General features: G+C 37.5%; 1 non-coding gene across 1 annotated transcript; it reads right to left on the reverse strand.

Annotated features, from left to right (window-relative positions):
* Positions 1 to 1,476: 1,476 nt before the first annotated feature.
* Positions 1,477 to 1,548, reverse strand: Trnad-guc (transfer RNA aspartic acid (anticodon GUC)). The gene has a single exon. It is a non-coding gene; the product is annotated as a tRNA-Asp (tRNA).
* Between the last annotated feature and the right edge of the window lie 5,879 nt (positions 1,549 to 7,427).

The following is a 7,427-nucleotide window of genomic DNA, read 5'->3' on the forward strand; positions in this document are numbered from 1 at the left end:
TTTTTTAATAGAACCCAGGACTACTATCCCTGAGGTGGCCTTACCCACAATGGAATGGCAATCACTCACCAATCACAAATTAAGAAGATATAGAACTGATATATTTTCTGACCATTCCAATTGTGGAAATCTATCTGAAAGAATAGAAAACAGAATCTGATCATTTTCCCAATCATGTCCTTCACAAAACCATGTATAATTGTAGCCAAGAGGTAAGAGGAAGAACATGGTTCTGTCTGTGACACAGGGAAGAAAACCAGAGTGTACATATTGCCAATGGACTGTTACTGAACATGAAAATCCTCTTCATATGTTGCAACATGGATGAATCTAAGAGCATTATTCCAAGTGAAATGATATTCTCACAGAAGTTTATATTAAGAATGTTTCCATTCACGTGACCTACCCAAACTGGTCAGTTACAGAAAAGCGGCAAGTCAAAGTGATTGCCAAAAGTAGAGGAGGGTGCCTTGGGGTTACACTATTCAAAAGATAGAGTTTCAGTTGGGAATGGGGGTGCACACTATTAATCCCAATACCCAGGAGGTCAGGAGCAGGTGGATGTTTCCTTGAGTTGAAGGCCAGTCTGCTCTACAAAGCAAGTCCCGGACAGCCAAGGCCATACAGAGAATCCCTGTCTTAGGGAAGAAAAAAAAAAGATAAAGTTTCATTCATATAGGATAAAAATTTTGCAGAAATATGTATCATAAAAAGGCTGGATTACATTACTTTTTTGTGTACTTTTTCATAGTTTAAATAAATAACTACATAAACAAATGACAACAAATTAAATGTTAGAGATGCCAAGGAACATAGTCTCAACATGAAATAGTCCTATTTCATAGAAATGGAAAGAAATGTTTTAAGCATTATGAAAACAAATTTCACTCATTGTTTTTCCACTTACCCTGGGAAACTGTCTTTCAGTTTATATATATGGTTCTTATGTTAAACAAAGCCAGTGAATATTGCTTCTTTTAATACTTCACAGCTAATCATCCATTACTATACCTTCACTATATTTGAAAATGCTTCATTCCAACTCTACAGAACATTTTATATTATCCTTTATGCATGCTGTAATGATTGCCTGTGTATATACATGTGTACAGACTCAGCATGCACACATACACACACGACTGTACCTGTGTGTTTGTTCATGCTAAATGTATGTTTGTATGTCAAGATCAAAGGTCAATGTCCAGTATCTTTCTCAGTTGTTTTAAAGCTTATTTCTGAGACTGGACGCTTTACTGACCTTAGAGGGCACCATTTATGTTAGGTTGGCTGGCTATTGAGCCATGGCTACCTACTGGTTTTTTTGTTTTGTTTTGTTTTGTTTTGTTTTGTTTTTATTCTAGATGGTTGTGAGCCACCATGTGGTTGCTGGGAATTGAACTCAGGACCCTGGGAAGAGCAGTCAGTGCTCTTAGCCTCTGAGCCATCTCTGCAGCCCCCAAATAACACACGTATAGCCTCCCGGTCGGGGAATCGAACCCCGGTCTCCCGCGTGACAGGCGGGGATACTCACCACTATACTAACGAGGAAAAGCTTTTTTTTTTTTTTTTTTTTTTTTTCCGCGCTCTGGCGGGTTTCTGGGGGGGTTACTCACCTCTATACTAACGAGGAAAAGCTTTTTTTTTTTTTTTTTTTTTTTATGAAGCTCTGAGGCAGCTTTGTACATGAGTGCTAGGGATCCAGACTCAAGTCCGTGTGCTTTTATCTATCCAGCTTTCATCATATTTTAACATGCTTTCTGTGATATGCCCAAGAATAGTGATCCTATAATGCATTTCTTAGACAAACAGACTTTGATAAGGGACAATAATAAAATGCCAGTTGACTGACACGTTCATGTGGACAACTGTAAAAGGCTTTGGTACCAGAGGGCATAACCAATGAAATCTTGTGGAGAAATCTTCACTCATTAAAAATACATGTCTGTAATTCTTTTCATAGACACTATTTCAAACAATGGTCACATTTCATGAAGAAACTGTCTAATAATTAAATATATGCTACTTCCAAGAGATCTTTCAGCGGTCTGTGAAGCACTGAACACGCAGATATGAACTGGAGGTATGCTCTTCTCTAATCAGTTTACTTCGTAGACTTTTATAAAATACTGCACTACTGTTTGACACATTGAAGTACCTAGTGTCATTTACATAAAATACATGTATGTCTTTTTAGATATCTAAATAATATTTAACCTCAAGTTGGTAAGATGCTATGTAAGTAATTATAGTAAGTAAGAAAATATTTCTGTCCTGTCTGGCTTTATTTTTTGTACCACTAAAATCTCTACTTTCATATACCCAAAGTAAAACTATATAAAAGATGAAGTTTTTAATTTTATATTCAACTATGTGATAATCTTTTAATTTTACTTATATAAAAATTAGTGACATTTTTATTAATTATTGAATGGGAGGAAAACATTGGGCGATTTTTCTGGCCAAGATTGAGTTCTGAACCTATATCTGCTCATCCTTTCCCAAATAATCCTAAAAGTAAGTATGTAAATAAATAAATAAAATTCCCCAATAGTCTTATTCTGAGTAAAAGACACCATGCCCCTCAAGGATAATGCTGTGGTTTAGTTTCTTTATTTTAAAAATGAATTAGAATAATTAGCCTAATCCTAATGCCTAAGGTTTCCTAGAAGTCACTGTGCACTTCAGTCTGTATTTCCCAAACAGTGGTTTATTTTGGTCATTTTACTTCTGATTAAATTTCAGAATTTATCCAGAATAGTAAAAGCCTTAAAACTGTTCACATATTGTTTAAAAAGTTGAAAGCGAAAAGAAAAAACCTTTGCTGCAAAGAAAGACTGTTTGTTTTTCATTTAATAAAGTTAATGGAACACCTTGCAAATCCAATGTCTGCAAAATGAAAATTAATTCCTTGTCTCTAGGGGTTTGACTAAGTTACTTAATGCAAAAGTTTGGACTGAATGAAATTTCTTTACTTTTTGTAGAACCTAGTGGTATAAGCTCTTTTCCCTGTTAATATTGTACCAAACTTACACAATTGTACAGATCTGGGAGTGGTCAGGGAACAAAGGGGGAGAGTGAAGTTTGAGTAGGTCTACAAAAAGGCTCTAGCAAAAGCCATGATGGGTAAAGCAGGTGTGTCAACTTTTTTCTACTCACAAGAAGACAAAAAAATTCAGTCAAAGAGACAATACTTGCCAGAGAACACCATAAAATAATAGAGAGAGTTTAGACTGAAGCGGTGCAACATTCAGACTTCAGGTTTCTCCTACAGTCCTAGGAAAATAATATACCATAGTCATGCCAAGTACAGTTTTTCATGAGTGACTTTATGAATTTGGTAGCATGCAAGAGTGAAAGAATAAATATCAAATGACGGATTGGTGGAAGCAGCTATAATTATCAAAAACATCAAGTACAATACAAGAGAGATTCTACATTAGCCTGATTGACAGAAATATCAAAGATGACACTGAATCAGGGGCCCACAGCTGAGCAGCAGGATTAGACTAGGATGTTGAGGTTACATTTGGTTCCTCACTGAGCCTTTTCTCCATGGCCAAGCTTCCATTTGTCTCAGTCTCATGGCAGGAATGTTTATAGCATGGGATAAACAGTAGTTACCTCTGGCAGAAATGCTTTAACTTCTCACAGTTCTCAAGGATGTGATATTTTTAATTCCTTAGCTGCTTGCTGTTTTCTTTTCCCTTTTCACGATATCCTTGAAGTTTCCTCCAAGATGAGGAATTTTGCAGGATAAAGGGAAAGGGCTCTTCACTGCCAGAGTCTGCATTTACCAAACGAATAAGCACATAAGAATTTACCATCATTATAACATGTTCAGTGTTGCTGGTAAAAGATATTTCTCCTGTGATTTAAAAACACATGGGCCGGGGGTTGGTGGTCCAGGTCTTTAATATCAGCATGACATAGGCAGGCTATCTCTGTGAGTTCTAGGCCAGCCTTGTCTACAAAGTGAGATCCAGGACAACCAAGGATGCACAAGGAGAAACCCTGTCTAGAAAAACAAACAAAAACAAAACAAAAAAACTAGCGATTTTAATTCTGTTTCTGTATTTCAGATAAAACCTTTTTTAAAAAGAGATAAAACTTCTTACATAGAATTCCATTCACTCTGCCCATCAGTTGGTCATCAGGCTCAGCATCTGCTTTGATGGTCTATACTGCAGAAGCTTTCAGAGGCCCTCTGTGGCCGGTTTCAAGGTTGTTTCCTGTTTTCTTCTGGCTTTCAGAGGCCCTCTGTAGCAGGTTCCGAGGTTGTTTCCTATTTTCTTTTTCTCCTGATGTCCAACCTCTTTGCCTTTCAGGATGGGGATTGAACATTTTAGTTAGGGTCCTCTCTTTTGCTTAGTTTGTTTAGATGTACAGCTTTTAGTGGGTTTATTCTATATTGTATGTATATATGAGTGAGTATATACCGTGAGTGTCTTTTTGCTTCTGGGACAACTCACTCAGGATGATCCTTTCCAGGTCCCACCATTTACCTGCAAATTTCATGATTTCCTTATTTTTGATTGCTGAGTAATACTCCATTGTATAGATGTACCACAGTTTCTGCATCCATTCTTCAGTTGAGGGGCATCTGGGTTGTTTCCAGCCTCTGGCTATTACAAATAAAACTGCTACAAACATGGTTGAGCAAATGTCCTTTTTGTGTACTTGTGCCTCTTTTGGGTATATGCCTAGGAGTGGTCTGGCAGTTCAGTGTTCAAGTGGGTTACATAGTAATGGGAAGAGGGACTGCCTCTGACATAATCTGATTGGCCTGCTCGTTGATCACTTCCCCCTGAGGGGGGAGCAGCCTTATCAGGCCACAGTAGAGGACAATGCAGCCACTTTTGATGAGAACTGATAGACTAAGATCAGAAAGAAGAGGAGAACCTCCCCTATCAGTGGACTTGGGGAGTGGCATGCATGCAGAAAGGGGAGGGAGGGTGGGATCGGGAGAGAAAGAGGGAGGGGCTTATGGGGGGATACAAAATGAATAAAGTGTAATTAATAAAAAAATTAAAAAAAGAGATAAAACATTATCTCAAATAATATAGTAATATATACATAGGCATATATATAAGGGTATGTTTTTTGGAATAATTACACACACACACACACACACACACACACTCACTCACATAATTGCGAGGAACACTCTTTTATTTATACAGACTCCTAGCCAGTACAGTGGCTGGAGAAGCGAACAAGGTGCCATCTTCAATCCAAGGTATCTATGATGTTTGTTTGCTGTCACCCAACACAGGTAAGGGGCATATTTTAAACAGTTTGCAATACAGGAAAAATCACAAAAGTCTACTTACATTTAAAACACTAAAAACGTGTTTTAAATAGAAGGATGAATCAACTACTTAATATATTTCTTAAGACAGAGATCTGAGCATATTGCATATCATAAAAGATGAATTTGATTTTTCAAAACAGTGTTTCCACAAATTGTTATTCTGACTGAAGAGAAATAAAAATGTACGTTTTGAGGCGCATGACCAAAAATTTGAAATACTGTCAGCGACCATCATTTTCACCCCAAATCAAAGCAGTCTACAGAGTGATTTTGACTGACATTTTGAAATTTGCTTGTGAATAAAACAGAAAGAAAATGGCAAGCCTCACATTCAAATGCCCACACAGAGATAATAATGGAAGCGATGTTTTATGGGTCACTGGGGAAGGCAATCCCATCTGAATGTTTGTTCCTGAGGATGATAAGAGCAGAGTGAATATTCTTCTGCATCATATCACTCAGACTAGCGGAAAGACTGATGGATGGTGATTGATTAAACACAAAAAGCCTGAGCCACCAAGGGTGGAGGACATAGTGGGTAAAAAAAGAAACAAACAAACAATAAACAGGAGTTATTCTGAATTCTTTGATGTGATAAATTCAATGCCCCAGCATCCTGAACCCAGCCCTGAACATGCATATCTAACTGCATCCTCGCTGTTGCCTTTGGGTGTAAAAGAATAATGGAGTTACAGAGCAGAGGCAGGCAAAACTTGAAAACATGTTGTGTTTCCTTTTGTTTCCCATGACTCAAATAAGTACTCCCTCTTGAACTTTCCAAACAGATGGCTGTCTGTTCTGGGATGAAAGATTAGTAGTGAAGGAAATTCCTCAGCCTTACTGATGAGGAGCACACAGTCTGTGCTGACAGGCAGTAATCAGAAAGAAAATGTCCTACTTGAAGCAATATTTTCAGGCATGCCTGGATTTGAGATGGTGAGAGGAAGATTATTCTTCGTTGTTCTGTTGTTCTTGCAGTTGTTGTCGCTTTATTGTTGTTTTTCTATATGACCCCTGAAACGTTACCTCTCTTACAAGTAAAATATGACTGCTCCATCATGAGCATTGGAAATGCAACACAGACATGTGCTTCACCTGGCTTTTCTGGCAATCCAAATTCAGACTCACATGCATGTTCAATAAACGCAAGGCCTATTGCCAGTCCCTTCATATTCTATAATTATTGGAAATTTTTATATGTCTTCATATAATTGCACTTTTAGATCTGTTCCATATGTAAACACATTAAGATGGTTTTCTGCAAGACTATGAGGTGTTTTTCGTAGAAACACCAGCCCAGGGCTGGGTTATTTAAAGATGTGATTCTCATTGTCAAACCAGGAAGAAAGCGAATAAAGGTTCTGACAATAGGATGTCATTTATGCCATTCTGTTTTATTTTATCTCCCTTGTTTTGTTGAACTCAAAGAATTAGACTAATCAATCCCACAAAGAGAATCAAGATGACAGAAGTATCAGAACAACCTTCTGAAACACTTTACAGCAGTTTTGAAATGTCATATTTTACTGCCTTTCCAGATGCAGTTTTAACATGCATTCTGTGAGTAATAATGAAATGATAAGTATGTTTATAATCCTTTCAAAAACACAGAGAGATATTTTATTATTCTTCAGCCTGGTTGTTCCTATTTTACATTAAACAAGCAGGCCCAGTGCTGTTCAACAGACATTTTCTACTGTATAACTTATTTGAATAAAACAATTCTGTGGGCTCTTTAAAAATAAAAAAGACTGTATCTTCCAAAGAAAACTGTAGATACCTTAAACCCTGTATTTTATTGAGAATTTGGACAATAGAGAAAACCTTGACTAGACTAAGGATTTGTTGTCATCCATTTAGAATAATTACCTAGGGGACAGAGAGAAGGTGCAGCTAACAAATGTTCAGTGAGTAGAGGCTCTTGCTTGCTAACACTGACCTAAGTCCAGTCCCCAGGCCCCACATGGCGGAAGAAAAAAAAATATGTAGGACAGGAGCACACATCAACACACATAATGTATGTGCACACATACAGCACACAAAAGGAAGGAAGGAAGGAAGGAAGGAAGGAAGGAAGGAAGGAAGGAAGGAAGGAAGGAAGGAAGGAAGGAAGGAA

The sequence above is a fragment of the Psammomys obesus genome, unplaced genomic scaffold (assembly GCF_907164565.1).
Source record: "Psammomys obesus unplaced genomic scaffold, mPsaObe1.curated_primary_1811, whole genome shotgun sequence".
In the NCBI taxonomy this organism is placed as follows: domain Eukaryota; kingdom Metazoa; phylum Chordata; class Mammalia; order Rodentia; family Muridae; genus Psammomys; species Psammomys obesus.